Source organism: Mesocricetus auratus, unplaced genomic scaffold, assembly GCF_017639785.1.
Source record: "Mesocricetus auratus isolate SY011 unplaced genomic scaffold, BCM_Maur_2.0 Super-Scaffold_100009, whole genome shotgun sequence".
In the NCBI taxonomy this organism is placed as follows: domain Eukaryota; kingdom Metazoa; phylum Chordata; class Mammalia; order Rodentia; family Cricetidae; genus Mesocricetus; species Mesocricetus auratus.
The window spans coordinates 79,817,752-79,842,240 of NW_024429193.1; positions in this window are offsets into that span (position 1 = coordinate 79,817,752).

The window sequence follows — 24,489 nt, forward strand, 5'->3', positions numbered from 1 at the left end:
TGCTGTGGCATATAAGTCATGCATGTACTTAACAGTGGGCATTACCACAAGCTGTGGTTCACTGTTGATGTGCCCCATTGCAAGGAAATATTGTTAACTTTTGAGAAGGTCAAACCCTGAAGCATGGTTTCTATATGAGTGCACATAGCTTTGGCAGTCTTATAAATCTGAAAACCCTTCACCAAAAGCATCATGAATAAGGGCAACTATGTATGTGTCTTCACTTCTTTTTTTAAAATTTTTATTTGAAACAAGCTTGCTTCACATGTCAGTCCCAGCTCCATCTCCCTCCCCTCCCCCTGCACCCCCCCAAGCTTCCCCAGCCCCCCAACCTATTTCTTCTCCCTTCCCCATAACCAGTGAGATCTCTAGGGATCTACAAGATGACAGCGACTGGCAAGGTAAACAATAGTGGAGAGACTACCTTAAATCCCTGAAAATGAGTTTTATGACTACATAATATGCCATCCTAGAACCTTCATCCACTGACTGATGGAAGCAGAGGCAAACACCCACAGCTAAACACTGAACTGAACTCCTGGAAACCAGTGACCGAGAGGGAGGAGTGATGAACAAAGGGGTAAAGAATGATCTGGTGAGACCAATAGAAACAGCTGACCTGAATAAGGGGAAGCTCTTGGACCCCAGAATGACAGCTGGCAGGCCAACATGGGACTGATCCATACCCTCTGAATGCGGATGTCAGTGAGGAGACCTGGACAATCTATGGGACACTGGGGAGTAGACCAGTATTTATCCCTGGCTCTTCCCTGAATGAAATGTGTCTTCACTTCTAGAATGACAATTGCCATTTTGTACCATTTTAAAATTTTACAAATTTGCTAAGAGAATTGTGATTGGAAATAACCTCTAAATGTCAAAACGTTGCAGGAATTAAAAAATTAGCTGTCCTAATTAAGTTGAGTTATTACCAGTTTTACTTGTTAATGAAAACACTGTAATAACAGAAATATTTATATTTTCATATTGATGTTCACATAGCAATTAAAAACATTTACTTTCTTGTATGGAGTAGGCTATTAATGCAATGAGTTGACAACAAAAGATTTTAACTTTAGAAAATGTAACAGGAAGAAAAATTTCCCTGAGTAAATGACAAAGAGTGACAGTCTGGCAGAAGCAAGAATACTATCCACATAAGGAGGTTTTGTTCCCTTTCAGAGCACTGTTTGTTTCAATTTATGTGAAGATTTCTAGCATGTAACTTGCACCATGTTAAAGAAGGCAGTATAACTTGATGAGCATTAAGTCCTAATAGGTTAGCTGATAGACTGCATATATCACTTCCAGTTATTTCCTCATCCTTAGAGCAAATACAGGTCATGTGAAGCCCGTCTTAATTGATCATTTGCTCCTAGTGGCAGAGACTCACTGTATAGGGCAGCAGCAATCTATGGTGTTGAGCTACAAGACTCTGCTAATGTAGGCTCAAGTGATGTTTTCTGTCTGGTATTCTGAATCAAGCCTATAGAAATTCCCTGTTGAAGACCTCTTAACTTTTCAGGTTTTTCCATAATGACTCTTCATTGGAAACTGTGGTGTACACCCTTAATCCTAGCATATTGTGAGTAGAAGCAATCAGGTTTCTGTGAGTTCCAGGTTAGCCTAGTCTACATAGCTAATTCTAGGTTAGCTAGGGCTACACCTTAAGGCCCCTGTTCAGAAAAAAATAACAAAACAATATAAAAAACAAGATCTTGAGTTTTCCTTGTCTTTACTAGATAACAAGTCTTAGTCAGATTTTATTTTCTTTCTTTGAAGCTGAATGGTTCTGTCTAAAACACATGTGCAGTCAATATTTACTTCATAGTTAGAAGAAAAATCACCAAAAGTGTGCTTAAGGGTCAACATATTGTCATATAGCCATTCAGTAATGAAAGCAATGATGTATGAAAAGAATTATAAGCCACACCATTTATGAGATGAACATTAACTTTTGTTCAATCTGGTTAGGGTTAGTCTGAAAAAGTTCCTTAATTCAATCATAGGACTTTTTAATTGAAAATTACCTGCTCTTTGCAATACATAAAACTACTTACAATGCATAATGTGCATTATCCTATCAGTAATATTCAACTATAAATGCACAAATAAACTCTCTGTTAAGCAAGGAAAATTTTACCCCCTCTTAAATCTTGTTACTGCTTTTTAAATTTTGCATGTTTGTTTTTATTTGTATGCATCTTTTTCTGCAGGTTTTGTGTCACATCTTATGCAATGCCTCAGTAGGCAAGGACAGGGTGTCAGATTCCTTGGAACTGAAGTTGCAGACAGTAGTGAGCCACTGCGTGTGCTTTGGAAATCCAGCCTAGATCTGTGAGAATAACAGCCACTGTCTTTACCACTGAGCCATTTCTACAGTCTGCACTTTAACTTCAATTAAAAAGGAAAAGTAGACATACATTTTCCATTTGTATATGCACATAAGTATATTTTGATTTATGACTAGAAAGATTGAAAAGAAAATATCAAGATAATGTGGTGAAACAATATTGTTTCTACTTAAATGATTAATTTAATAATTAAATGATTCAAATTAAATTAAAACATTAGGTTTTTTCTATTATCAAAAAAATTGATGAGACTTCTACTTGTTTGTTGAGTAATAGAAATAATAAGCCAATAGGGGGCATGAGAGCACTGTTGTGGCCATTGGTGCTGGCCAGCTTGATTTAGCAATACTTTTTTATCTGATGTTCCTAAAATACATAAAGTATCATAATTGCTGGCCTTGGCACTTGCAGTTTCTTCTTAGAAACTAGTTGCTGAAAGTTGGCATATAAATAAAATGCTGTAATTCTTTGTAATGTTAATGAATCATATATTCAGATTAGCAAGGGCTTTACAGAGGAGAGATGAAGTCTGGGTATTCAAATGAAAGTAATTCAAATAAACACAGAGCAGAAAATAAAACTGTGACACACACACAAATGGCTCTATTACCAAAAGACACCATGTGCTGTCAAGGCATTTTCCCTGTTAGAGAATCACCAGTTAATTGTCTAATTCTTTGCCTTCACACTTGCCACTATAAAGATGTGTGTCTCTTCTACTGATACCAGAAAATGTCTAAGGAAAGTCCAAAAGCAAAATGAGGCTGGATCCCTGGGCTTCACCACCTTTCAAGATAAACCTAATGCTATTACAATTCATTTTTATTTATATGCTATCATTTGGATAATTATCTGTAATGGAATTTCCTATCAAATATTACTAACAAGTGTCAAGAATGTTGAAAGGAAGAAAGAGGAACATTGTAATTGATCTATTGTTCCCTGATTCCTAAATAATACCCACAACCTTGAAGCAAGCTTCAGAGCTTGTGAATAAAACTCCTGCCATGAGACTTCCTTGGAATTGTCGAGAAAGTCCTTGGTTCTCTTGATGTGGGTGATTGAAATGACATGAATTATTTGTCTGTAGAGAAAATAGATTGAAATGAGGGGCGTGGCCAGAGTTTCAGGCTCAGAGAGACAATGGTCCTTTTCCAACTGTGGGATGTGTTTGATTCTTAAAGAATCAACCCATTCTGCTAGAAGTGACTCATTTACAGGGCTTACTCTATATTTCTGTTTCAAGGGGGTATAATGAGGATTTGCTACTAAGTTCCACTTCCCCCCTTTGTATTTCTCTGAAAATATCATAAAACTAAATTCTCAATGTCAATTAGAAAAGTTATAGAATACCTCCTGTTCTTCTAAGGTTTGAAGTAACTGTTTTAGACCACTTGATAAACATCTTAGCGGAGGACAGACTACATGAAGTTATGATCTCTGAGGGTTTTGTCAGTCATATTAGGGATGGAATGAAAGAATAGAATAGCACACTTTGACAGTCAATAAGCAGAGTGAAACAGCAAGATGGAGGGCACAGATGAGAAATTACCTCGTGACCTATGACCAGCCCCACGTTCCCAAGCTACACTACTTCTCTCCCGCCTTTTCAAATTTTGGATCTATCAACAGATTTAAATAGTCATTAATTCAGACACCTATCTCTATAAATTACCTCACATTTATATATTTAGAGCTATGTCTTACTGATATCTTAGGCGTCTGACAATCCAATCATGTTGACAATTAAATTATATGATCATATCTATCCTATATAAAAGATGTGTTGAATATTTTAAGAGATGAATTATCTTCAGATATTGGTATATTTTGGAGATGCTTGAAAATCCTCCCTTGCAATAATGCATCTATGTAATGGTTTCTGTTATAGTTCTATAGTTTATATGAGCAAAGCTTTGTTCAGAACTTCCATGTTCTTATTTAAAAGTGATTCTAATTCTATGAGGGCTTCAACCAAGTTATAAGGAGACAAGAGGATCTGTCTGAATTGATTGAGTAAATAATAAAGCAATTTCCTGATCTTTACAACTGCAGGTCTCACCTACTTTCTTCTCCTTGTTTCAGCTTTTTACTTACTTATTATTACCTACTTAGTTACCTCAGTTTCACATTTCAGAACTTTGTGTTTTCTCTCTGCCATGTAATTAAAATTAGGATGCATAGTTTTATAGTAGTGGGAGTTTGTTTTTCATGATGATAGAAACTTTCTCTAGTCCATCCTCTCCTGTCTGATCTTTTGAACATCAGAAACTATTTGGTTGGTAGCCAATGAGTGGAGATAGGTTAACTGCTCCATGTGGCAATGTACTTGTAATATAGCTTTTATCAATAACACATTCAAAAAAAGATGAGCTAGTAAGCCAAGAAAATCAAGCTAGACAGTATACAGAGATCCTTGCTTGTTTTATTCTCCTTTAGGAGCCTCTTCTCTATTTCTGTTTTCACTGGTGACTAGCTTCTAAAGGATGAAGATGGAGCCCTTGGGTCTCCTACTCATTTAACAATTGGGTTTAAGTTGTAGAATTTTGTGTACTATTTAAGTTTAGGAAACAAATCCATAAACATATATCAGAAAGAGTACAATATCTAGTGTTATTTATTAGCAGCCTAGGAAACACATTGTATATATCCCCAGAGAAAAGCTCTGAACTTGTGGGTAAAATAGGTACAGGAATGATTATTTAGTTGTTCACAAATTTTCTGTGTGCACCTCCTTTTCAGTCCCCGCATCTTATTTCTGATTTCATTATATATCATATTTTATGCTAAGATTGCATTCCTGTACCCATATGAATTTGAATTCTAGATTGTATGTGAAACCAAGCTTTAGCCCTGCTTGGTTAATATGACATCCTAACATTATAGCTGAAGCTCAGATATATAGCTGAAGCTCAGATATATCATGCCCGAAGTCTGACTTTCTGAGTACCATCTAAACAACAGCAGTATGTCTATGTGATTCTTACCAATTAATCCAGTGTTCTACTCATTAGGCAGCAGTGTGAGCAGGGCCTAGTTCTTTCTTTGCCTAAATTGCCAGGCATGGATAATAATAGATCTACTAAATTTTATTCATTTTAATTAATTAACATCTTGACACATATGCATTTGCAAATTGCCTAGGCATTTGCTAGATGAATGTTTTAGGGTGAGCCATATCGACAACAAGTATTGTAGCTGAAACATTTCAATAGACTGATTATTTGGAGGCATTATTAACATGATTTCACAATGTATTAGTTAAGATGACATTGTGGAGTTGAGGGGCATTATTATAAACTCAGACTGTTTCTTAATACAATATCTTTTATAGAATTGCATTGTGGATTGGGACAACTTGTGGATAATATGTTAGAATAAAATAAACACTGTTGTAATTGATCACTATAAATCAGCTTGGTATTCAAGTTTTGAAAGAAAGCTTCACCTCATTTATCACTTGAAATAGAAATTTGATCAAAGTTATTTTCTTGGAGGTGTGAAGACACATAACAACCAACAGCTTTATGTTGTATGTGGTAAAGAAGCAAACTTCAACCACAATGATTGTTGAACCTCTATTATCTAGTATGGTTAATGGGAAGTATGGTCTTTGCAAAGACAATTTTGATCAAATGACTCATATGGGTAGACTCCAAGAAGTCTAATATGACTGAAAACAGCAGGAAAATTGGCCATGTGAGGCCATGGTAGGTAGGAAAGATGGATCACGTGGTATTCAGTACAACAGGCCTCTTGGGAGACAGACTGGGTTGACATCTTGATCTTGAACTACTAATTTTCAAAACTGTGAATACATATATTTCTGGGCTTGGAACCCTCATGTCTGTAGTTATCTGTCATAAAATCCTAAGGTAACATAGAAAGCTCCTGTCAAATTTCTTAAAATATTACAATTTATTTGTTAGCAAATACACACACAGCTATGACAACTATCAATTGGTGGGTTCCTCATTGCACAGAGCAGGTTATTTTATATTCTAGTAGTAGCCATACTAGCATATTTGGTAAGCACTTAAATGACCCATTCTCCATTCTTAGAGTTCCTAAAACCAGAGCTGATATTCACTTGCTTTAAAATCATCTCCCTTTTCAGGACATTCTGAAGGATAAACGTTGGTTTATAGTCTCACTGGAAGAAGTACCCCATGTATTATTACTGAAATACAGTGGTATCACTTACTTTGTTCATTTTTTTGTGACATAAACCAAACCTTAGGCCATGTGCCAGACAGGAAAGTAGTCTATCAAGGAGCGATAGTCCCTAACTTGATGCAGAATTGTATTTTTAATTATTTTATTACCTCTATCTTACTTATTCATTCATTTTATACATGTGTATGCATGTGTGTATGTGTGTGTTTCTGCATTTGTGCTTATGTGTGTTTTGTGTGCTCATTCCAAAATAAATCTGTGGCGGTCATAGGACCATTTGTGGGACTTGCTTCCTTTCTTCCACCAGGTGAGTGTCAAACTTTTGGCTGTGGGACTTGATGGCGTGTCTCTTTACCTGCCTAGCTATTTTAGACGTCCTCCTTCCAGATTCTGAACAAGTTTTGAATTAATACTTCAATGACCAATAAGGTCTGGAGTTCAAGATTCCTGTACAATTTTAAGTCAAGGAAAAATAACTTAATAATTGAGCAATGTTTTTATTTTAAGCATGGTATAGGTAAAAGAACTACTTGTCTTAAACAAGCCGAGTAGTTTTCTTTTAAGATTGTGAATGTGTTGAGTCATGCAAAAGAAGTACTGTTCTGCCTTGAGTTTTAGTATGAGGAGCGTGAGTCAAGGCCATGTCCATGCACACTCTTTGCTTTGCTGCTTAGTTACATCCTCAGGCTGGAGAAACAGTTTTGAATAATGAAATTAATTCCATTTGATGATATACTTGTATCTTTTGATGACTGTGATCTTCCTTTTAGTGCTTGTAGACAGCAATGCAGTGACCAAAAAATGAAATAAATTAAAACAAAAAGTCAACATATGAACGTGCATAAACACACACACACACACACACACACACACCCACACACACATCAAAAAACATTTCAAGGATAGGAGTTAAAAACCAGCAAACAACAAAACAAAACAAAAAAGCAACAAAAAGTACATGTCTTTGGGCATGTGCCCTCCATGCCCAAAAGGCCCACATGTTTAGCAAGTCTGGGTTGACCAAATCTGAAAGGATCCTAGACTAGATCAAGCATTTGTAGTTGATCTACCCCAACATCTACTCCATCTTCAAGCTGCTGGAATGTATGGTGAGTAGCAGCTCCATGCTACAGGCCAGCCATGGACCAGATCAAGTCATTAATGGCATATATGTCCTTTGTCACTTGTGGATGTTCTCCCATAGCGTTCTAATACCCTTTCTCACTATGTCTGTAGATTTGCTATTCTCCCTTGCAAGCAGCCATCTTTACTTGAAACTTCATGAGTCCACTTAAGAAAACAAACAAAAAACCAGCCAAACAAACAAAGAAACATCTTCCCATAGTATCTTCCCACCTTTAGTTGTTCTGGGGATACTATGGGAGCTGCCATCTTTGTTCACAGTCTTGCTTCAGGATATTTTTAATCTTTGACAGCAATTTGACTTCCACCAAAAAAATCTAGTTCTTCAGGATTGGCTTCTCCATACATTCCTTGAAACAGGACAATGACTCCTTGTAATAAGTATGTGTTTGTTCAAGTTGTTTGGGCAACACACACACACACACACACACACATATGTATATACAGACATATATATTATGTGGCACACTGAAGTTTGCAGTGCCACTTCAGTAAACAAACATACAAAGGAGAGATGGGAAAGATGGAAGAACAGGGCAGCACCCGCATGGTGGAAAGAGGAGGAAATATGGACACCAGGGCAGTGGCAGGTGTGGGAGAAGGTTGTGGTAACAGGAGAGAATGTTATTGCTGATCAGGCCAGCAGGGGGTGTGCAGCAGCCTGGAGGTAGCACAGGTTATGATCCTGAACACATTGCATAACTACATGATTTCCCTGGCTTAGGGCAGCAACAGGATGTCCAAGATGGACTATTGTACATTTTTTTGCACTGGGCCTCCATAAAAACCCCACTGCCTCCTGGAGGACATGCTGCTAACTATGATCTGTACTACAGCTGACAGATATGTTGGCATCCATAGTCCCTGCTGCAGTCCCAGGCTGTCACATTGCCCCAGGTTCATGTCATTGTCTGTGGCTCATGCAGCCACTACGGGCCTTGTTATTACATGATTCCTGTTGCCACATGAGGCTATGTTGGTGTCCAAGGTACTGCTGCAGCCAGGAGCCATGTTGAGGTCAATGGCCCCATATTTCCAGTGAAGGCCATGTGGATGGATATTTGTGATCTGTCTGAAGCCATGTTGGTGTCTATAGTCTGTGCTACCACCTGAATCCATGTTGATGCCGGTGGCCCATGCTGTAGACAGAAACCATGAGGCAATCCATGATCCATGCTGCTGCTGACTAAGAGTAAGAAAGCTTCTGGCAAGTGAATGGGGCTGGGATGCACTTTGGGAAACTTCCAAATAATCAATGAAAATATTATTTTAAAAGAAAAATAAGCCTAAACTAAACTCAGAAATCCCAATTTAACACCCCATGTTCACCTGCTCTACATGTCTTGTGTAAAAGCAATAACAAGGGTTTTGACACAGAAATGTTTCCTTTCAAATGCTAGGAAAGTGAGGAAGGTTAAAAAATGTAATTGATTGTAGTTGATGCTGACCAGAGATGTCAGTCACAAGTCCCTCTAATCTTCCTTCTTGCTTACTCTCTAGAAGACACCAAATCTATATCTAAATATGACATTTGTATTTATCTCAGCCCAAGATGCAATTTCATGGAAATCAGACATCATTCCCTTACATTCAAAATTTCATACTACAGCTGAGAGCTTGACTCTGATAAATATTTCTAATCCCTGGTACCTAAAGAATCCCTCCTTTTTTATGTTCTTATTCATATTTGGCTTTTCATTCTTTTGATGCTTTATGAATTTTAGACATATTCCCTCCTATTGAGTTAAACTCTACCCCTAAATATTGCCTAAATATTACTTCCTTGTTACTGTTTACCTTCACTATCCAATCCTAAAACATTTATCTCTATGAACAGTTATTGTTTGTTTACTGAGAGTAACTTTTGTCAAGTAATTATATCACAGTTAATAGTTAATTGACTCATTTTATATTAATTGAGCAGTTGTTTGTTAATAAATAAAAGAAATTACACGTAGTGTATTTTCTATCAATTTTCAGGGTTTGTATTTGTGTCAAGTGCCTTCATATTGATTGTGCTTTGTTAATAAAGAAAAGAAATCACACGTAGTGTATTTTCTATCAATTTTCAGGGTTTGTATTTGTGTCAAGTGCCTTCATATTGATTGTGCTTTGCAGGGGCCACCAGTATGTGCCTCAACAGGTTTTTCCCTCCAGATTTTTGTTTTTATCTTTTTCCATAGGTGAAGATTAAAGCTGTTTGTTTCTTTTTGTAAGTATAAATGGTGCATGAAAATAGTCGGAATACTATCGTTGATTTGGTTTTATTTAAAATTTATATTATTCGTGAAAAAATGCTTTGTGGATTCATATTTTGAAATATTTTCTCATTAACAGGTGTTTTCTCATTTTGCTTGAATAGATATTAACAGCTGACTATTCATGTACGAGAAGGTACTGACAATACAAAGAAATACATTCACTCTTTCGAATACAAGTCCACCTTAGAGCATCTTAATGAAGCATTAAGTTCATTCATTCATGGAAACAAATCAGAGACAGCTGTGTACAGGAATGTACACTGCATGCAATATGGACTGATTTCTCCAGTCCCTTATCTGTCTCCTAGCCAAGCAGAACTCTGAAAGGGCAGGGCACATGTGTATCTCCTGATCTCTAGTAGCATCTCTCAGTTTAGAAGATCTTTAGAACCTTAGCCCTCCCTCTGATAAAGACCAGTAATAGAGAAAGCCTCAGAATGGCCTAGGTGTGGGTCATCATTGCTGCTATGCTTCAATATTATGCTCAACTGCAGAGGTGCATCTAGTATGTGATGGTTTCCAGCTTCATCTAGTCTATAAACTTCATTGATTCTTTATCTGGATATTCTTGAATGTTTCCTTTGTTTCAGATACATTCAGAGACTACAAATGTTGTCTATAAAGGAAAAATGATATCAAGAGTTCATAAAACAAAAGAAACAGCAAATAATAAGCAACATATGAAATGTATGAGTGCACAAATTCAAATGATGATATGTTACTAAGAAACAAGTTTGCCTGCAAAATATGGAATGAAAAACTGTTACAAAGATCAGAAAAAAAACTCTGATGAGGTGAAACTTAGCTTAATGGCAGAAGACTGGGAAAGAAATTGGAAGAACTATGTTCATTAGAAATGGGGGAAGCAGTGGGTACTATTTCTACCCTTGCTTCCTTATTTCTATGGAATAACATTTCTACGGAATAACATGTCCAACATCATTTTTAAAAGAGATCCCCAGAATGCGGTTTTCTCCTGAAGTGAATGTTCCTCACTCATGGCTTTTATTCAGCACATAACACCAAGTAAAGTGGTTATCTGTTTCCAGCAGCCTGTCAGATAAGTCACACACTCAAAACTAGAATCAATTGTAAATCTGACAGCATAGTGGGATGCTCACTTAGCTTTAAACTGCCTTTGAGAGAACACAAAAGACTTGTGAATAGCCTTCTCACTTTTCCCAGAAGGCTCCTGTGATTTGTTAATTATTTGAGGAAGTTCACCACCAAAAGAAAGAAGATGTAGAATTCCCCAGCATAAGCAGGTGAGTTGACAGTTTGGACTTGTTTTTTCTCTAGTCATCATTTTACAAATTGTAGCTGCCAGCTGGCTAGAAATGTTTTATTGTATGTTTCCTTGGGTCTCTATGTTGTCTTCATATTTACCTTTATAAACATAGATGTATTTGCTAGAGAGTAAAGCTTAGTAATGAATACATGAAGGCATCTTAAAGGTTAAAAGTTTTCATATGAAGTACCTTATGGCTCAAGGAGGGCATGATTCAGAAGACTTCGTTCAGAAATAAATGAGATGCATATAGAAAATACTAGGCTTCATACTCAGAATACTACCTCTGCTAATATAAACAAACACGTGCATACACATACATGCAAATGTGTATGCATGCATGTGTATATGTGTGCAATATATACATGTAGCATAATGTGACATACATATGTATGCACAATATGTATTAAATAACTGCAATTTTTGACAGAATGATTCTTATATGTCATTTTAATGGAATAATTTTCCAACTATAAGCATTTTTTAACAAACATAATTCTCAGGAGGAAGAGTATCCTTCATGAAAGTCTTCCTTGTCCATTTTTCATGATCTTCAAAGAAACTCACATGCATCAACTAAAATATGTGTCTTGTGTTTTTCAGGGAAGGACATCCTCACCTCTCCCACAGTTTCTTCATGTTCAATCCTCCATTTTCTTCCTTGGCTCTGCAGTAGAAAACCTACTGTATCCTCCCTCCTGTGCACCTTCTTTCCAGTTGACCAGAAGATCTTCCACTCCTCCCTTCTCTCCTCCCACTAATTTCATTGCCAGAGTCCTCCACTCCAGCAGGCACTCCCCAGCAACCAACAGGCTACTACAGCCAGGGAAACAGGGAAGCTAACTTTGAAACCTATCTGACCCTCAGCACTTCCAAGTCTAAGACTCTGGTCTCCTCCTCAGTTCTGTAGCAGTCCTCACCCCAGCAGGTCTTGCCTGAGAACCCACAGGCTACCCTAGCTACAGAAGTAGGTTGGATAACATTTCTTCATGACAACATCCATTCTCCAAGGTCAATCCACTATTATCCCTCCCAATTCTATAAGAAACCTTCTGGAAGCCTCTCTTTACTCTCTTCCTCTACTCTTAGAGGACTAAGTGGGTCTTGGTGGAACATCCTGCTTTTCTCCCTCATATGAGCACAGTCAAACTCCTCTCATAGATCATACCTATTCCTACCTGTCATCTTATAATATGTATGAGCATGTTTTGCATTGAAACAGCAATGGCAACACATATAAGCATCCCAGAAGAATGTCCTACTAGAAAAAAAATAAAGGAGCCTACAGATGTTAAGAGACTACAGATGATAGCACAGACCATTATAGCTAGCAAAATTTTAAATCATGATAGATAGGGGGAAAAAGAAATTCCATGATCAAGCTAAATTTAATCAATATCTAATCAAAACAGCTCTACAGTAGTTGCTAGAAAGAAAATTCCAACCTAAAGAGGACAAACATCTACAAGAGAGCAAGGGGAATTAAAAATCCCAGAACATCAAATAAAAATAGAGGAAACACACATGCATGAGAACACACACACACACAAACTCACACACACACACACACACACACACACTAACATGAAATAACAGCAGTCAACATACACTGCTCAATACCATCTCTCAAAATAATGCCTCTCAATCTCCCAATAAAACGTCAGAGACTAACAGAATGGATGAGAAAACATAACCCATCCATCTGCCAATTCCAAGAAATACAATTAGCATCATGGATAGGCACACTTTCAGGGTGAAAGAATGAAATCTGGTTTCAAGAAAATGGATTTAAGAAGCAAGATAGTGTAGCCAGTTTTACATCTGAAAAAAATAGACTACAAACCAAAACTTATAGAAGTGATGATGAAGGCTATTATACACTCATCAAAGGAAAACTCTACAATGAAGCCTTTATAGTTCTTAAAATCTATGCACCAAACTCAAGGGTATCCATATTTGGAAGAGAAACATTTAAATCACATATTGCCTCTAACAAAAAGGGAGTGGAAGACTTTAGTAGTAAAATCTCCTCAATAGACATTCAGGCAAAAATTGAACAGAGAAATCCTGGAGCTAACAGATGTCATAAGCCAAATGGACCTACGAGATATTTACTGAATACTCCAAAAAAACACAATGGTATATACCCTATTTTCAGTTGCTCATGGAACTTTCCCCAAAGTAGACCACATACACAGACACAAAACAAGTCTCAAGAGTTAGAAAACTGAAATAAAACCCTGCATTCTGTCTGACTACCATAGGTTAAAGATGGATATCAACAACTGTGGAGATATATTATTTATGTTTTATTGAATCTTGCCTGAGGGTACAGAAAGCAAAGCTAGCCACAAGCCTCAAAGCTAGCCATTAGTGATACATACCTGCATCCAAACTAGCTAGCTATGTAGCTGGACAGTGGTGACACACACCCTTAATCCAAGGACTCAACAGTTAGGCAGATGAATCTCTGTTAGATCAAGAAGACACTGAGATGATCCAGTTTTAAAGAGAAACAGGTCATACAAATGTGATCTCAACACTTGGAATCACAGGTCTTTAATCCCAACAATAAGGAGGTGGATACAGGAGTGATATGGCTGGGCAGAGAGAGGAATATAAGGTGAGAAAAGACAGTAATTTGGAGGATTGCAGTCTGAGGCTTGGTGAACAGTGCCGTCTCTGCTGCACTCTGAGGATATGTGGAGACCTTACCACCCATTTTTTATAAGAGCTAACAGCAAGTTGCTTTGCTTTTTCTGATATTCAGCTTAAACCTCAATATCTGCCACTGGGTTTATAATATTTGTATCAGAGACAACAGAACTGAAAGAAAGAGCAGAAACTCATGGAAACTGAACAACTCCCTCATAAATGTGAAATTCATCAAGACAGAAATTAACAAAGAAATGACTCTCTAGAATTGAAGGAAAATGTATACAAAGCATACACAATGAAGATAATTTTAAGAGGCCAAATCAAATTACTAAGTGCCTTAAAAAACTGGAGAGATCTCACACTAATATCTTCAAAACACACCTGAAAGAAAGGAAGTAATCATACAAAAAGAGTAGAGGTCAAGAAATAATCAAACTCAAGACTGAAATCAATAAGATAGAAAACAAACAAATAAAAATACAAAGCATCGCCGGGCGGTGGTGGCGCATGCCTTTAATCCAAGCACTCGGGAGGCAGAGGCAGGCAGATCTCTGTGAGTTCGAGGCTGGGCTGGGCCGACAGCCTCGAAAACAATACAGAGAAACCCTGTCTCATAAAAACCAAAAAAAACAAAAAAAAAACAAAAAAAAGCATCAATGGAGGAAAAGTTATCCTTTGAGAAATGAGTAAGATTGACATACCCTAATTAATTAAAATTTGAAGAGAATATTGAAAATAAGAAGATTAGTAATGAAATTTGGCAGATAACATCAGACACTGAGGAAATTCAGAGAATCATAAGGACATACTTTAGAAATATGTAGTTCACAACATCAAACATTTAAAAGAAATCAATGGAATTCTTGACACATACCGATTACCAAAGTGAAATCAATATCACACAAACAATTTAAAAAGATCTAAAAATGATGAGAAAATAGAAGCGACAAATAAAATATCCCTCTGGCATGGGTGACATAACCATGGCCAGATAGCTTTTGTGACAAAAATATGCAACTTTTTCAAAGAAGAATTATCAACAATGCTCTATAAATTATTCCAAAACATACAAAGAGAAGAATCATTGTTCAATTGTTTTATGACCAGAGTTACTCTGATACCCAAACTGCATGAAATACGAATCAAAAAAGAGAATATGGACCAATTTTATTCTGAGTACAAACACACAATTACTCAATAAAATAATTGCAAACTGATTCCATAGTCCACCTAAAAGATCATCATGCATTATCAAGTAAGACTCATCTGACATTTGCAGGGATGACTCAGAAATGTAAATTGAGATAAAAACCACATGATAATTTCATTAAATACAGAAAAGGTGTTTGACAAAATCCAACACACCTTTTTTTTTAAATGAAAGTACTAGAGAATGTATCGATAAAAGGGATACCTCTAAACATAAATGAAGCAGTTTACTGCAAGGCCATAGTCAATACCATTGTAAATGGAGAGAAATTCACAGAAATACCACTAAAATTAGGAACAAGAAAAGGTTTCTACTGTCTCTATATCTATTCAATATAGTATGTGAATTTTCAACTAGAGCAATAAGATAACTGAAGAAGATAAAGCTGAAGAAGATAAAGTGGGTACAGAAAGAAGTCAAAATTCTTTATTGTCAGATGATATTAAATTATACATAAGTGGCTCTAAAATTTCCATCAGCAAACTCCTACAGCTGCTAAATACTTTCAGCAAAGTAGCTGGATAGAAAATTAACTCATATAAATCAGTTGCTTTTCTATATATAAAAGAGAAATGAATTGAGAAATAAATCATGTAAACAACACATTTAATGATAAGCTCACAAAATATAAAACATTTTGTGGTAACTATAGCCAACCAAGTAAAAGGCTTGTATGACAAAACACTTTAAAACATTGAAAAAAGAACTTGAAGAGTCTATCAGATGATGGAAAGATTCCTAATGCTCATGGATGGGTAGAACTAATAAAGTAAAAAATGGTCATTCAACCAGAAGATATCTACAGATTTAACTCCCATTAATTCTAACAGAAATCTTCTCAGATCATTAAAGAAAAGATTCAGCTTCATATGAGAACAACACACACACGCACACACACACACACACACACACACACCCAGAGGTAGGCACATACCAAGACAAACAAAACAAAAAACAAGATAGCTAAAACACTGCTGAATAATAGAAGAATTGCAGGAGGTTACACTGCCCCGGATTCCAAGTTCTTCTACAGAGCCACAATAATAACAGCAGCATGGTGTTGTAACAAAAACTGACATATTGATCAATGAGTAGTATTGAAGACCCAGAAAAAATCTACACACCTGTGGACACCTAATTTTTGAAAAAGAAAGCAGAAATACACCAAATGATACTGTTTAAACTGTTGAAGAATCCAAATAAATCAATACGTATCATTCTGCACAAAACTCATCCCCAAATAACTCAAAAACCTCAACAGAAAACCAATACACTTAAATCTGATAGAAAAGAAAGTGAGAAATAGCTTGGTAATCATTGACACAGGAAAAGAATTACTGGACAGAACACCATTAGCACAAGTATTAAAATATCGTCATAGTTTTCATTAGTTATGAAAGAAGCCAATTTATGTACTCATCAAGATAGAATAAGTAGTGGAGTATTTTCTCCAAATGGGGAAATGCAAATAGACTGGACATTGTAAATATAATTGTCTAATAATTTTTCTTATTGTTTCTCTTATTTTATGCTATTTTAATTGAGACAAAAATGGGGGAAATGTTGTGGAGTGATGGTTTTGTACAATGTGAAAAGTTGTCACTCAGATTGGTCTAAAGAAAGGTATAATGCCCAACAGCTGGGCAGGACTTTTTTTGGCAGAGAGGATGCTAGGATGAAGGGCAATGGCATGGAGTCACCAGCCAGGCATGGAGAAGCAGGAAAGCAGTGTGGGGAGTACCTAGTACAGGTAATAAATCCATGAGCAGAAAGGCAGAAATAGACTAACTGAAGTTATGAGATAGTTAGATGTCTAAGCCATTGGCCAAGCTTTTATAATTAATAAGAAGTCTCATTATGGTTATTTGGGAACTGGCAGGCAGGACAGAAAAATTGCCTACAAATAATTAATAACTGAGACCTCAAGAAATTGAAAAATTTCTGCACAGCAAAGGACACTCCCATTAAAGTCCACAGAATGGGGTATTTTAAATAACCACACATCTGAGAGGTGACTACAATAAAATATACATAAATAACTAAAAAAAACTAGATATCAAGCAAAAAATCCTATTAATAATAGGTTGCAGATGTAAACAGAATATTCACAAACAAGGAAATTCAAATGACTGAGATACACTTACTGTCATGTATAGGGAAATGCAAATCAAAACTACTTTAAAATTTCTCCTTATACCTGTCAGAATGGCTAACATCAGTAAATCAAGTGACATTACATGCTGGTTAAAAGTATGGAATATTGGGAACACTCATCCATTACTCATAGGAGCACATACTGGTACAGACACAATGGAAATTAGTGTGACAGTAACTCAGGAATAAGGAAATAGATTTAACTCGAGAGCCAGCTATACCAATCTAGTGCACATACCTAAAGGATGTTCTATTACCACACAGACACTATCTCAACCATGCTTATTGCTGCTCTGTTAATAATAACCACGAATTGAAATCAACCTAGATGCCCATCAAGAGATGAATGGATGAAAAAAATGTGGTACATTTACACAATGGAATATTACTCAACCATTAAAAACTGAAATCATGAAATTCTGAGTTAAATGAATAGAACTTGAAGAAAATCATCCCAAGTAAGGTAAAGCAAACGAAGAAAGACAAATTTAGCATGTATTCACTTACATGTGGATATTTGCTATTAGGGCATTGATAATAAAGCTATACCTAGCAAAGTCACAGATATTAACTATAGAGTAAGAAACTGGGGGAGGAAGATAGATATCCCTAGAAAAGGGAAATAGAGTAATTATGAACAGATGGGGGATGGAGATGACTAGAATGGGAAGACCAAGCTAAGAGTGACAGAGAAATAGGGCTGAGGGAAAGAATACTAGGATAGACAATTTAACTGAAGAAACACTTGAGGGGTTGTACGGAAACACAGCACAGTAAATGTTTTCTAAAATATAAACATATACTAAGGTTACCTGAACGAAATTACCAATTAGGGAGCCCCAGCTGGCCATCTCTTATCACTAAATGAAGCTTCCAGTACTGAGATATGATTACATCTAATTTAAGTTTTTACCAAAGGGTTCCTATGGGAAAACCCAAGTAACTCAGACTATTGTCATGATTGCTATCTATAGACTGACAGTACAGAACCTTCCCTGAAAATAACATCTACACAACTCATGGAACATCAAGAAGATAAGCTGTTGCCTACAGAAAACCTTAACCCCTATGTGGCAGTGACTCTAGTACAGTTACATATGTGAAGACCAAGTCAGTTATAAAATCTTTGATTTAAATTAGTGTCCTGCCTGCAAGACCTACCTATGTCTGATTTGATATGAGGACAACTTTAGTAGATGGAATCAACACATGATGTTGCTTGGGTGACTTAGAACCTTATACCAGTTAGCCTATGGATCTATGATAAAACCTAAAATTATATTGAATTTAACTTTGATCCCTCTCAAAGAAGACAATAATTTTGAGGAGCTTATCTGTTCTTTTCTAGCACAGCAGATGCAGTTTTCAAAGATTTTCCCCTAAGCTATAGGTATAGTTTGCTGGATGTTAAAGACTTTGAAATCAGTCACAAAGGATATCACTATAGCCTCTCCGTGAAGCTGACAGTAAGGATGAAGTGTACTGGGTAGGTCTGACACACACACAACCAGGACATCAGAACTTGCTTCTGGGGATGCTACAGGCAAGAACTTATTGAGTGTGTAGTTATCTTTTGAATCTGCATGGTGATAGAAACATTTAATCAATAGGTATTGAATAAGTCATTTGTATGTGGGCTCCTAAAGGAGAAATAGTGTTCTGATATATTCTTTTAGGTAGGTGAAGTGCTGTCTTTCTCCATCCCCTTCAAGAACAATTTAAGTTTTAATTAACAGAATCTCACTTTACTTGGCAAGAATTTTAGCATTCATTTAGAAAAAGCACTCAGTTTTGATCCTGTTTGGCAACAATCATACAGAATGAGGTAAAAGTAAAATAACTTTCTGATAGGTGTATTATACATCCCTTATAATTTTATTCTGCTTCAATAATTTGTGCACTTTTCATGACCTAAAATATTATACAGTTTTGTGTATGAAACATATAATTAATTTAAAATGTTTATTATGATTCCCTTTTGTTTGTATAATGATAAAATATATATTGTATAAATATACAATGCATATAATAAAATTATAATATACTCATATATAAATATTTTTCATCATTCCTCTGTGTTCTATTGATTTTTTATTCAAGTTTTGAATATTTTAAGATTAATAAGCATGAAGTAAAAATGCTAGTAGTCAGAGAATAATGTACAGATAAAGAATGAAGACACTTATAATTGGAGACTGTTAAAATTTTAAACATTAAATAGTTGTGCATTCACCTGTGAAAATATCCAACATGAATGTGAGCTTACTTCCTGTGGGGCTCAGTATCTCAGTAACTCTTAGCCGATTATCTTTGGCTGTCTGTAGGGACTAACGGAGGGAGAATCTTACTTCTTTCAGGTATAGCTACTTTGTCCATTCCTCAGTGGATGATCCCTACCTATGGACAATACTATTTGGAATTAGTTTGTTATTAAATTTTAAAAAAGAGAGAGGTCACATAGTTGGAAGATGCATGTTGAAGAAGATTTTATTTCAGGGTGACATGTATGAAAATTTAAGAATACATGTTTATAATGTGCATTTTATTCTAAAAAGTGATTGGTTGTTTAGCACTTTCTCCCCAGTCAAATCATTTATTTGCTGTCTGCTTTGTGTTTTTAAATATATATTTTCTATGTTGTAATATAAATGCATCAATTTCTGTTTCCCTTTCCTTCCTCAAAAATTTCCATGTGCACCTACCCACTCTGTTTCCAATTCTTGACCTCCTTTTTGTTGTTTTTATATCTGTGTATGGGTGTGATGTTAAATATATAATTACAAATATGGTTCGACATTATAATGTTACTTATATGTACATTTGTTTTTTCAGGATTGACCAAGGAGTATGCTCTTCCCTATATCTTCCACTCTCAATAATTCTTAGTTGCATGCAGTTCTGTGTGTAGAGTTGAGGCCTCCTGGGAACTTGCCCATATTTGTAGTCTGTTGGGGTCATCCTCATTCAGGTCATATTGAATCAGTTAAGTCTGATCTGTAGATCCATTCCTAAAGAAAGGTGTCAGGTGAGGGAACACTCCCTTGTCTTCTCCATTACCATCTCAGGATGCAGAGGTAGACATTTACTTGCTTTCCTTCAGAAGGATTAAGTTACAATGTTTAAAACAGATCTGAAATGTTAGGTAATTAGATAACCTTCCACTTGCTTGCCACTATTGTATCATATAGTTTCATTTGACTTCCCTTCCCCATTGCTTACACTTCCGGTGTATTTCCTTACTCCAAAGCGATTTATTTAGCTCTGGTATGTTTTCTCAAGAGTCTGGATGACATCATGATTTTCTTGGTGTTTGTTTTCATTGGAAGCTCTTCAATTTGTTCTCAGACTTAAGGGAATCTTTTTTTCCTATTCATACATTGTTTGCATAGGAGACCTGTATCTTATAGCAGTATGTTGAAGCACTGATGTCTCTATTTTTACTATCACGACTTCCACATTTTCTTCGAGAAAGTCAGTTTTTGGTTTTGTGGTTGACACTTAATGTAAATTTACATTCCTCTATTGTTATTTTTAAGATTAAAATTTAATTCTCTCTTCTCTGCTTTGAACTGTGATATGAAGTTATCACTGTTACTTTTCTTTTATTGCTTGGTATACAGTAACTCTGTCAATGAGTTCACTGTTGTCTAATATCAGATAATGTAAGTCAGAGATGGTGGTAATATTAACGGTACCTTATCATCATTAGGAAATCTGTGGAATTTGTTCTGCTTAGTTGTTAAGCAACTTTAGACATTAAAGTTATAGTGTGCAATTATCATTTTATACTGATACATTGTTTCTAAATCTTTGGCCAAAACTTTCATTTCATATATCTCCAAAATCGTCAAAAATTAGAGTAGGTTTTAAACTTCCCAATAAAAGATTTCAATGTCTTGGGCACCTATAGCTCTTCCTACAATTATATATATTTTAGTCCCATTCTTGATGTCTAAGTCTTGTCTTCATTGTTTTAATTAAATAGCCAAAATTGGAGAAATTTAAAGATAATGAAGTTTATTTGGCTTATGTGTTGGGAATTTCATGTAGACTGTCCATCAAATTTTTTCTCAGTAATCATTCTCCATCAATTCCATAAGGTATTGCTGTATTTCTCCTTGGTGCTTTACTATTTGAGTCAGATGAGACACAATGCAGAGCAGCTGAATACAACTGAGAATCAGTTTAGATTACAGAAGATCCAAATATCATGATGCTGGTGTTCAGGGGAAGATTTTGTATCAGAGCAAACTGCCAAGAATTCTTTGTCCTCCAAGTTATTTCAGTTCCTGGATTTCAGTAATTGTTTAATAGTTATTATTTTCAATAGTAAAATGGCTGTCTATTTTTACGAGTATAAACTAGAGGGGAAAGTCAAGAAAGTATTTCTGAATAGTATAAAAATTGGATATTTGGTTGAATTTTGTACTAAAAATTAACGGCAAGTATGAATTTTTTCCTTAAATTTTCTGCATGAAAGTATGAAAAATATTCAAATATAAAAGTGATGAAATAACATAAAGTTCTACAGTAATTAGAATGTACTTGACAATCCTCTGGCATTATTAATGAACATCTTAAGGTTACGGGAAATATGACCCTTTCTTTAAAAAAAAAGTCCAATAGGAAATAAATATCTGTACTCACAATCAAATGCTATACCTCATAGATTAATGTTAAATTTCAGGGTTTCTAGAGCTTCTTTATATGTTTATTAATCCATTTTTAACTTTCGTATAAGAAATTATTAATATACATATTAATTTGTTATAAGAAAGTTAAAAATTGATTAATAAACATATAAAGAAGCTGTATATATACAACATATAAATATATATATTAAACATACAAATAAGCTATATATATATGTATATATATAGACTTGTGTGCCATAAATGTTACTCATTTAGAAGGAAATTTAATTTAATAATGTCAAGAATGGATAGTTGCACATTTTCAATCGATTGCTTCAATACCTGCTCATAATCCTACAATATTAAAAAGAATCCCTTAACATTTACTCTTGATGCTCTTTAGAAAGCAAATATATTTCTGTTCCTGAGTAAAACACTGAGTATTAAAGATTTAGCTAAATTACACTGACTGCTGCCAGTGGCATCCCCTGCAGTGAATTAAAAAATACATTTAGCATGAAAACAAGGACCAGATGTTATTTTTACAGTCATTGTTCAAATGGCTCCTGCGAGCTCCATTTTCCCTGGTGTTTTTTTCACTTCGCACAGAGAAGATGACTTATAGGTTTCTCTGCTTATGAAAGGATAGGCGGAGTGGTGATTGCTGTGATAATTTAACCCATAATTATATCATAAATTGTCTTTCTGAAGATGAGAAACAGTTCAACTGTATATGATGAGCCTTATTAAGATTTGAGAGATTGAGACTAGGAGATTCCACCTTCTATCACTAGCACAGAGTGGGCATGCCGTTAACAAAGAAAAAATTAAGATGCATGGGGGCTTCTTTACATCTCATTACCTCTCACTTAGAAAAAGTCATGAGACAGAAGAGTCTAGGGAAGGCCAATCCATATGTTCTGGAATAAATCTAATTTACCCGGGATGGGTTAAGGGCCTCCAGAAAGATTGCATTCAATAAATCAACCTTCTGGATTTAATGGCTGATAGCATCCTGATGCCTATTAGCACAGATAAATAGTTTTATAGCATCTTTATGCATTTGTTTGGTGTAATTCAAATAGTGTCAACTTACCAGGTGTAGTAGATACCCTTTATAATTGCAGAATTTGTATGATAAACAAAGAAGAATGCTGTAAGTTAGAAACCAGCCTCACACATAATGAGGTACAGAATATGCTGGCTTATCAAAAACACTAAAATTCACGAAATGCAATACATATTGCATACGATATCTTTCACCACATACCTGCAACCATCTGCCAAAACAGAGAAATTTTTTATTCAGTGACAGAAAAATAAATTCCTAAACAGCCACCCAAAACACACACATGCAAAGGAAGGCAACCAGCACAGAATAGGATATAAGGCATTTGACTGTAAGGAGGAAAAATGTGGCTACGTAATAGAGGAAACTAAAGTCTTTCATAAGAGCACATTGCCAGAGATCTGCATAAATGACTGTGTGTGGGATACCCACTGATTTTATTTGTTCTAACTCTGTATGTCAGATTCCTTTGATTTAGTCACTAGGTTATAGGACAATTACCTAAAGTTCCTGTGGAATGAATCAGAGAGAAAGAAGACTTTCCAGGATGTAGTTTTTTTGTTTGTGTTTTACTCTGTGGTGTTGTGGGACAAGAAAGAATTCAATTGTATAAGCACACAAAAATAGAAAGCACAACATATCCCTTTTAGATTAGGAAATAGCTTCCGAATATGCTTCCTGCCTTCAGTTTTGGTATTTTCTCACACAACACTCAGTGCAATTTCTATGATTTCAAGTTAGTTAAGACCACCCCTTTTCTTAATTTCTGTCCTTTTTTACTAACTCTCATACAATTTACTGCAATCTCACTCCAGGTGTTATCAGCTGCACCCCTGACTCACACATTGTCTCATTTCACTAAAACTAACCCCTTTTCTGTGGCAGAGACTTTGCCTGGCGCTTTCCTCATTAGGATTTCCCTCATTCGACCTTCTCTTTCCAGCTGTTGTAGTACTTCCCTGAAGGATTTTTTTCCCTGAGGTTTCTAGGGATATATTTTCCCATCTTTATCTCATGCATATCTGTACTATTACCTTTTATTATTTAAAGTAAAATACAGTTTTATTTACAGACTGATATTCCTAGCAGTCTTTTTCATTCAGGTGAAGCTTTCTTTGTGATGTAAAGATGTATGGATAAAGGTGATTGCTATGTGGTTCACTGTGTCACACTGCAGCTCCCATGATGAGATTTGCCTTTTCTTCCTTTCTTTCCTATTTTCCTCCTAAACTTACTTTGTTTTATTTTGTGGGGAGAATATTGAGAGGTGATATGTGAAAGTCACAATGGATAAATAAAATGAAAGTTTAAAAAAATGAACAAAATGCTGTAAAGTTGGAAATATGTTTGCTGTTTCAGATATTCATTCTTTCTAGTTTTTTCTATGATACTGTTAAAATCATGAAGAGTCAGAGATAATCGCCATCAATATTGATGTACTACTTCCTTTACAACTAACGAAACAATGTCACAACATCAAGACTTACGGATATTGGAAGCTCTTTAAAGAAGAAGGTGATTAAATCTATATTAAGGCTGCAA